Source organism: Adiantum capillus-veneris, chromosome 5 (assembly GCF_014529385.1).
Source record: "Adiantum capillus-veneris isolate H3 chromosome 5, ASM1452938v2, whole genome shotgun sequence".
Classification (NCBI taxonomy): domain Eukaryota; kingdom Viridiplantae; phylum Streptophyta; class Polypodiopsida; order Polypodiales; family Pteridaceae; genus Adiantum; species Adiantum capillus-veneris.
Window position 1 is genome coordinate 55,070,933 of NC_140935.1, and position 10,273 is coordinate 55,081,205.

The 10,273-nt window shown below is 36.3% G+C and overlaps 3 pseudogenes; all 3 read right to left on the bottom strand.

The window, feature by feature from the left end:
- Window positions 1–1,897: 1,897 nt before the first annotated feature.
- Window positions 1,898–2,613, bottom strand: LOC147457344 (hydroxyphenylpyruvate reductase pseudogene; annotated as a pseudogene).
- A 231-nt stretch (window positions 2,614–2,844) lies between these two features.
- LOC147457345 (hydroxyphenylpyruvate reductase pseudogene) lies at window positions 2,845–3,385 on the bottom strand (annotated as a pseudogene).
- Window positions 3,386–3,769: 384 nt separating this feature from the next.
- Window positions 3,770–4,359, bottom strand: LOC147457346 (hydroxyphenylpyruvate reductase pseudogene; annotated as a pseudogene).
- Window positions 4,360–10,273: the final 5,914 nt, after the last annotated feature.

The window sequence follows — 10,273 nt, forward strand, 5'->3', positions numbered from 1 at the left end:
GTACATGGGTCTTTATATGGTTGTCTATAATTTCATCTATATGATTAGATTGATTTCCATATATGTGGACCTTTATATGTTCATCTACATTGGTAACCTTATATAATGGATTACGACATGCTTGTCTTTATAGTTTCTATATGGATGTTTACATGGTCCTCTATAAGTGCATCTACAATGTTGTCTCTATGATCATCTATACAATTGTTTGCATGGACATATACATGGTTAACTTTGTAAAGATTGGTTGCCTATGTGGATCATCAATATGATCAACTAATGTCATCAATAGGGCGATCTTCATTGCTATCTTTTTATATGATAGATTATGATATGATCATCTTTATATGCTTCTATGGAAATCTATATTAGACTTTATATGGTTTTCTCTATGACTATCTACTTGGGAGTTTATATAGTCCTCTACATTGGCATCCATATGGTCATCTAAGTATAGTGTTATCATTTTTCCATAGATCACATGTATGTGGTAGTCTATATGGTCAGTTCTATGCCAGTCTATATGGCCAGTTCTACGATCTACTATACAGAGATACATATGGTCATCTATATGGTTGATGTTATGATCCTCTATATGGTCATCTATATGGTTGCTTATAGGATTGCTCCAAGCCCTTTTAAATGGTTCTTTGTATGGCTAACTAGATTACATCATTTTCTATATCATCATCTTTATTGTCACATATATGGTCAACCAGATTGCTGTATACTTAGACAACTAGTGCATCATCTATATGGACAACTAGATTTTCATCAACTAAAATTAAAAAGGAAAACTGTGTGTGTGTGTGTGTGTGTGTGTGTGTGTGTGTGTGTGTGTCTTTATTTCTGTCGCTAGGGGGATCCAAGGAGAGTTCGGGGACAACACCCCAAAGGTTGGAAATAGATGTACTTTTGGATATGAATTATTATATATTTTTTCAAAAAATGATATGATATTTATCATGTGGTAGAGGAACTCTTATACACATTCTATGAGTAGAGAGAGAAAGAGTGGGAAAAAGAGTCTCAATAGAGACAAGGAGTGACACATATTTGATCCAGACATTCTCAAAGCTAGACACTCAGTACGATTCTTGTCAAAAACGTCCATGCACACATGTGGGTCCATGTGGACCCAAATGAGCACCTTTATTTTTGAATAGGCGTTTAGCGGTAATTAGCGCGGTAATATGAGTGGCAAATGATCGGTAATAGCTGCGGGTATATTCTCGCAATTATAACCGCGATTATTGCTTATAAACCACTACTGCGATTTTAGCCCCGATTATTGTCGCATACGCAATATTTTCTCTTTTTATTTTCCTTTGTTTTTTCCGGCAATGCTAGCGGTTATAGACTACTCCTCTTATAGTGTCAACTGCGTCCACATTGGCTGTCGCCTACATGCGGTTTAGCAATAAAAGTTCTTCTCATTCGATTTCACCTTAGAGAGAGAGAGAGAGAGAGAGAGAGAGAGAGAGAGAGAGAGAGAGAGAGAGAGAGAGAGAGAGAGAGAGAGAGAGAGAGAGAGAGAGAGAGAGAGAGAGAGAGAGAGAGAGAGAGTGGGCATATTAACAGCTGTGTGTGCTACACTTTGGAATGCTAAGTCAGTATTGGCAATAATTGCACTCGGCCTGCTTGGCATAGGCTATAGTTGCTATATGATAGATGAGCACATGTAATAGAGATTGGGAGATGCCAATAGAGGGCAAAGGAGGACAACGAGATGCAAGATGAGGAGGTATCGTTGCAAGATATGGGATATGTTTGATTATGCGCATGCAAGCTGCAACAATGGCAGCCACATTGTAGAGAAGAAATGGTAGCACGTATGTGCAACGAGAGAATTGTCATAGTTCCATTAATCAATGTGGGTAGATTGCTTATTTTACCTTCACACCGGAGTTAGAAGAGGCTTTCCAACGAAAAAGGCTTCAAGGTTGGAAACAACAACATCTGTTATAGGACTCCTCGTTTCTCAAGTCAAACTACCAACATGAGGAGTCATAACAACACTATCCAGAGACATCAACTCTTGGGGGACTCGAGGATCATTCTAAAATGCATATAGGACATCTCCTCCAATACAGTCCTCAACCAATGCCTTCAAAAGTTCTGCTTCATCCACTATTGGACCTCGAGCTATCAAACCTCAAGCTATGTTTATGAGAATCCACCTGGACCCAATGCATCAAGGACTTCTCGGTTAATGTTTTCCTTTGTCCCCTCCATCAAGGGGCAAGTGATCATCAAAACATATGAATTAGCTCCCAGCTCTTTTGCATTAGAATAGTAAGAATAAGGTATTCCTAACTTTGTTGACCTACCTTTATATGCCACTGGGCACCCAAAAGCTTCAATTGCTCACTTTGTTATGGCCATGCCAATCCTTACAAGCCCTACAATTCCCACTCTCTTTCCACTTGCCTGCAATACACTAAGACAGTCTGTGTTAGCCAACCTGCATCCATTTTTGCATTAAATGCAGCCATGCGGGCTCTTCAGGAGCATTTCCAAATCCAAGGTAGTTTGCAGATATGATTTCAAAATTTTGATTGGCATCCAAAAAATACTGACTTTTATCTGCATCATTCCTAATAACCGCTCCATGATCGCTTAGAAGGTGAATCCGTGGATGAGGATAGCTTAAATGGACCGATCTAAATTCATATACCTACTGCTTGCTAAGGCGGCCTCCAAAATCTGCTTGACCATCTTGATGATTGCATGGTACTACAACCAGGGCAGCCACATTATAGATAAGAAATGGTAGCAAGTATGTCCAATGAGAGAATCGTCACAGTTCTATTAACCAATGTGGGTAGATTGCTTAGTTTACCTTTAGGCTAGAGTTAGAAGAGTCTTGCCAACCAAATAGGCTTCAAGGTTGGAAACAACAAGATTTGCTATAACCCTCCTGATTTCCCATGTCAAACTACCAACATGAGGAATCAGAACAACACTACTGAGAGACATCACCTCTTGGGGGACTTGAGGCTCATTCTCAAACACATCCAGGACATCTCCTCCGATATGGCCCTCCACCAATGCCTTCAAAAGATTTGCTTCATCCACTATCAAAGTTAAGCTATGTTAATGAGAATCCACATGGAACCAAGGCATCCAAGACGTCCGGGTTAATGTTTCCCTTTGTCCCCTCCATCAAGGGGCAAGTGATCATCAAAACATATGAATTAGCTGCCAACTGTGCTGCATTGGAATAGTAAGAATAAGGTATTCCTAACTTTTTTGACCTACCTTTATATGCCATTGGGCACTCAAAAGCTTCAGCCGCTCGCTTTGCTATGGCCATGCCAACCCTTACAAGCCCCACAATTCCCACTCGCTTTCCACTTGCCTGCAATGCACTAAGACAGTCCATGTTAGCCAACCTGCATCCATTTTTGCATTAAATGTAGGCATTTGAGCTCTTCAGGGGCATTTCTGAATCCAAGGTAGTTTGCAGATATGATTTCAAAATTTTTATTGGCATCCAAAAAATACTGACTTTTATCTGCATCATTCCTAATACCCACTCTATGATCGCTTAAAAGGTGAATCCCTGGTTGAGGATAGCTTAAATGGACCAATCTAGATGCATATACCTCCTACTTGCTAAGGCACCCTCCAAAATCTGCTTGCCCATCTTGATGGTTGCATGGTACTACAACAAGTGCAGCCACATTGTAGATAAGAAATGGTAGCAATTATGTCCAATGAGAGAATCATTATAGTTCTATTAACCAATGTGGGTAGATTTCTTAGTTTACCTACAGTCTGGAGTTAGAAGGGGCTTGCCAACGAAATAGGCTTCAAGGATGGAAACAACAAGATCTGCTATAACCCTCCTGATTTCCCATGTCAAACTACCAACATGAGGAATCATAAGAACACTATCCAGATACATGAGCTCTTGGGGAACTTGAGGCTCATTCTCAAACACATCCGGGAAATCTCCTCGGATATGGCCCTCCACCAATGCCTTCAAAAGTTTTGCTTCATCCACTATCGAACCTCAAACTATCAAACCTTGAGCTATGTTAATGAAAATCCACATGGACCCAAGGTATCCAGGACATCCGGGTTAATGTTGCCCTTTGTCCCCTCCATCAAGGGGCAAGTGATCATCAAAACATCTAAACTAGTTGCCAACTCAATTTGATTGGAATAGTAAGAGTAAGGTATTCCTAACTTTGTTGACCTACCTTTATATGCCATTGGGCACCCAAAAGCTTCAGTCTCTTGCTTTTCTATGGCCATGTCAATCCTTACAAGCCCCACAATTCCCACTTGCTTTCCACTTGCCTTCAATGCACTAAGATAGTCTATGTTAGCCAACCTTAGGAAGGGTGGCATGATAATGGTGTGGCAAAGATCCCATATTATTGCATGCAAAAATTGAGATATGGGACCTCATTGGCAGGTGCCACCACTGGCTATTGAGGATGTTGCCCGCGCTTATGACATAGCCACTTTGGAATGAGAGAAAGATTGTGTGTGCATCTATGGGGTAGAGAGAAGGGAGCTCGATCAGGGAGAAAGAGATATAAGGGAGGGGGGTAGATACCCCAAGCTTCCCAGTAACTTTCCAAAGAGAATAGAGTGGACAGGGAAAACAAGCCATGGGTTTTGCGAAGTGAGGGAAACTTTTCAAACGCAATCATCTACAATTGCATCTTGAAAGAATGTGGTAATAGACAAAACGCCAATCTGGGAAAAATAGTTCTAATTTGTAGAATGTGCACCAAAACCCTAACATCTACATCACAAGGAGGCGTGCACAACCTTGAGTTAGTTGTAGCTTGCAAGGAAGGTGAGAAACCACACAGAGATGGAGTGAGCAAGAGTCATGGAGCAGAAAGAGGACCGATTTCCAATGTTGGAGATGGCTCTGTGAGGAGAAGGCTAGCAAAATGGCTTATAGTTTATATGGGACCGCATTGGCAGGTGCCACCATTGTCTATCAAGGATGCCTCCCGTGCTTATGAAGCAGGCGTTCTGGAATGAGATAAAGATTGTGTGTGCGTGTGTGGGGTAGAGATAAGGGGAATCGATCAGGGAGAAAGAGATATAAGGGAGGGGGAGAGATACCCCAAGATTCCCAATAACTTGCCAAAGAGAACGGAGTGGACAGTTTCAACAAGCCATGGGTTTTGCAAAGAAAGGGCAAATCTTCAAACACAATCATCTACAATTGCATCTTGAAAGAATGTGGTAATAGGAAAAACACCGATTTGGGAAAAAAAAATCAAACTTGACCAAGGAGCACTAGCTCCCAAAGGGAAAGAGAACTCATAATTGTTCATGGCACATGCATGCATCATGATGGGTGTAGCAAAATGAAGAGGGTCATAAGGCAGCCTATTTGCTGCACTTGAGTTTGAGACATCAGAAACAAATGGAGGCCCCATTCCCATGATGATTACTTGACATTACAACATCATCACTGTCTTGCAACACCAGTCCACATAAGATATTTAACTTAAGAAAGTTATCTAAATCATAGAAGTTCAAGCCATGATTGTGAGAAAAAGGGCTATGCTTGATAGTGTATGTGGTGTGTGTGTAAATTTTTTTGAAGATTGGACAAATTTTCCATGTCAAAGAAGAGTGTTAGGTTAATATTTTTGACAAGCACAATAAGAATGGTTAAGAATAACTTGCTGAAACTCAATTACATTTTCAATGACCCCATTGCAAAACATTTTTCCTTAAAAAACCTACCTAAGATTTTCCTACAAACACTTTTCCTTCTAAAACCTACCTAAGATTTTCCTACGAATATTCGAGTCTTAATTTACTTGCCCACTTCATCATATTGCAACCTTTTACATATTATGGTGGCATCTAAAGTTTTTAAACTAACATCTATTTTTATGTCTACTCTTAGTTGATGTCATGAGAACTACAAGTCACTTGCCAAATACTTTTTAAATTTGAGTAGATACCTCAAGGTAGTGTAAACCACCTATCTCTATTTCTATATAAATACATAAATTAAAAGAAAAAATTTAATAGAATAGCTTTACTATATAATATTATTTTTAAGAGTGGATAAATTTACCATGTTAAGGAAGAGTGTTATTAAAGATTGTTGAAAATCACAATAAGGATTGTGAGGGCTAACCTTGCCGAAAAATATTCACAATCGCAATGAACCCATTGTAAATTTTTTTGAGATAAGAGTTTTTCACAAATATTTAAATCTTAACTTATTTTCTCATGGCATCATATTGCAATCTTTTACATACTATGGTGTCATATATAGCTTTTAACCTATCATCTTTTTTTATGTCTACTCTTAGTTTATCTCATTGGAATTGCAATTTAATTGATGAATACTTTCTACACGAGTAAATACCCCAAGGTAACTCTCTCTCTCCCTCTCTCTCTCTCTCTCTCTCTCTTCCATATATATCATACACTTAGTCTTTTCAATAAGAAAGTATCATACGTGCATTAAAGAGAGATGTGCATATGAACTATTTACAATTAATTTTGATTTCATATATGAATATACTAAGCATGTCTAAACTTAACTTAATTTTGCGTATTACAAAAACATATACAATAAGAACTAACATGGTGTCCTATTCATTGTTGCCATGTCATCCTCCATATAAATTCATTATGTTAAAGAAGAGTGTTATTAAAAATTGTTCACAAGCACAATAAGGATCATGGGAAATAAGGTGTTAAACACTCACTCTATTTAGTTAATGCACTTCTAATAGTGATTTGGATAGTAGTATGTAATAAAATAGAGAAGATACAAAATCTTTGACATGGTGTTACATTAATCCTTTTTTTAAAGAGTCTCTAGATTTTAATATATATATATTGGTAAAAAGATATAAAAATATATGAATGGTTTTTATAATCAAATTATCAATGAAAATGCAAGTAATCTAATATATATATATATATAATTTTTTATTTATTTAATTGTATTTTAAAAATGACAGATGCTATCTTGAGATTATTACCATTAGAGACACAAATTGCTCTATCTTTTGGAGTTTGAAAGAAAGTTGATGCCTACAGTTTGGGAATATCCATGGATGATAGAAACATCAAACACTTGGAGGTCATTTGGTAAAATAGGGGGAACACTTAGAATTATTGCTCATAGTAGTCGTCACTTTAGGGATCAAATAAAGCTAATGAGATACAAGCAAATGCTATATATAATAGATAGCTACGGGGTATTAGTATCTGATTTGTTCACTGGTCATGATCAATATATAGATTTAAGGTATGCATATGAAAATGGAGGTACATTGTTTTCTCATAGAAGTTTTGAAAGACTAAAAATCATTGTAAAGTTTATTCTTGAATCTTATTGGAACTAAACGTTGCACTGATCACATCTTTTGTATTAAATAGCTCATGCATACCCTATTCGTTTTTGAATCATATAGCTTATATACATTCTATCATATGTTTAGATTTTGAAGATAAAATGTAAAGCAAGAAACCTTGATTTCTTGGAGGTAATTTAATTATGCAACTATTTATATATATATGTGTATACTTGTATTATGTAAATTTGTTTTATTTTTTAAAAACTCATGTGTAGAATAATATTTAGGTTTACAAGAGAAAAAAACAAAGCACAAAGAACGATTTGAAGTTTATCAAAAAGAAGATAAGGTAGTATTCTCAAGAACTTTCTTTCTGATATTGGTAATATGTGAATATAGCTTCTTTAAAAAAATGTATGTGCATAAAAAAACAATAGATTACATAGAAATTCAACAGTTTTCTTATACAAAATATATTTGATAAAAATTAACAAGCAGTGAATTCATATATGTTTTCTTTTTAATCGCTTTATACATTTAAAAACAAACCAAAATGTGACATTTAAATGTTTTTTCCATCATTGATAACTATGCCTATTGATTTCCAATAACTTGCTACTCCCCCTCCCCCCCCTTCTCCATATAAATCATGTACACACACATACATATACACAAGAAAACACATACTCTTTCTCTCTCTCTCTCTCTCTCTCTCTCTCTCTCTCTCTCTCTCTCTCTCTCTCTCTCTCTCTCTTTCTCTCTCTCTCTCTGTCTCTCTCTCTCTCTCTCTCATACACACACACACACACACACACTAGTTTAGTTGTATAGTGAACTATTGTTTTCAAAGTTCAAGGACATAAAATGGATGTCAATGATGCTATAGTTCAAATTGATTTATATTTATACTCAATTAAAAAATGTAAATGCAATTAAATTTCATCAATTTTCTATAACACATAAGAGACACTTATTAAGTATGATAACATCTTTACTATAGAAAATCATGAACTTAAAGAAAACAAAGAAGAAACTGCCGAAACGATCCGTATCAGCAAGCGGAAAAATAAAGGAGTTAAGAAGAGAAGAAACAAATCACCAAACATTGACTGCTCAGCTTCATCATCTCTTCATAAAAAAGTCATGGATCTACTTAGTACAATAGATCTAAACCATGAATTGTATATAAAATATTTTTCATATACATGGAGTGAGTTAAACAGTACTCCAATCCATGGAGTAGTACCCATGCGAGCTGAAGTTGAAAGTAATTCTTTGAAGATTCTAAGGGAGACAAAGGAGATTACAGACAATGTTAAAAGTATATAAGATCATATGGGCACATCCAAAGTCCTTATGATAGCATCATTGCAGACCTCAACAATGAGATAATGAGCAAGAGTCTTGCAAAGATGAAGGCACAAATAGATAATTTAAATAGGGAAATCTCTCTCTCTCTCTCTCTCTCTCTCTCTCTCTCTCTCTCTCTCTCTCTCTCTCTCTCTCTCTCGCTTCATTCACACACACACACATTAACGTATTATAACATCTCTCTCTCTCTCTCTCTCTTTCTCTCTCTCTCTCTCTCTCTCTCTCTCTCTCTCTCTCTCTCTCTCTCTCTCTCTCTCTCTCTCTCTCTCTCTCTCTTCATTCACACACACACACACACACACACACACACACACACATTAACGTAATAAAAGGACATTATACACCAATTTTTGTTTAATGAATTTAGGAAGAGAATACATATTTTCGAGTAGATTCTCAATTATTTAAAAGGCATTTGTAGATATCTTCAAGGTCAAACCAAACTGAGTTGTATATAAAACTAAAAGCTCTTAATTACTCCTTTCTTTAATTTGTAGATATCAACTAAGGTAATCAAAGACAGAAATGAGTTTCAAAAAATAGTTTTGAATTTTTGAAAATAAAATTGCAAGCAAAGAATTCCCATCATTGATTGAAAAGAACATTTGCTTCTTGAAAGAATATTTCATTTGGAGAATAAATAAAAAACCATATTATTTGATGGAAATTCAAATTAACAAACCAAAATTATGGAAACATTATTGAAATTTCTCATTATATGTGAGAGCATATTCATCATAGATTGTTATAAATTGAAAGTACCTCTAAACAAATAATCATCAACAAAATATGTACACTTTATAATCCATTATGTGAAGAGAATTATCAATCCCAAAAAAATTTAAAATCCTTTTTAAATCCAATACTGTAGAAAAATTTCGTATATCTTTTTTATGTTAAATTGTCCCCAACCAATATCTAATAAGTCTTTTAATATGATGAAAACAAAAATTAAAATCAAATATATGCGCATAGTAACTGATTTAAATAAAGGTATCTATGTACATACATATTAGCATAAAATTTATATGTTTATAAGTGGTAGATATGTGGGGCGCATGTCTAACCTCACCATCCTATCTTATTGCAGTATTAGCGAGAACCACGATTAATTTGTCAAACCATGGGACGAAGCTGACTCGAGTAGTGCATAGAGGCTACAAGAGGTTGTCAATCTCTTGGAAAACAACTAACAACCCACATCTAACTCAAGCTACACTGAAGTGACTGAAATCACCAAAAGCCAATCGCTCATCCGCAAGCAAATCACATCCGTTACAGCATCAAATGACATCCAAACATATCAAAACTTCTAGGACAAGTTTATAAGACCTAAGCACACATGACTATGGCCTCAAACCCCACTTTAGGTCAAGTTCCAAAATCGCAATTATTAACAGCAGTGGATTTTTGACCTAGTCATTTTCGACCCAGAATGAATCTAAATGCTTAGCAATGATGTCCCAATACCGCGCCTATGCTTAGTTTTTTATTTCAAAGTATAAATTCCTATTTATGATGAAATTAGGCCGCGGGTCAAGGCCGCGGGTCAGCGACGCCAAAAGCTACAAAATACTGTGAATGGCTTACGTCAA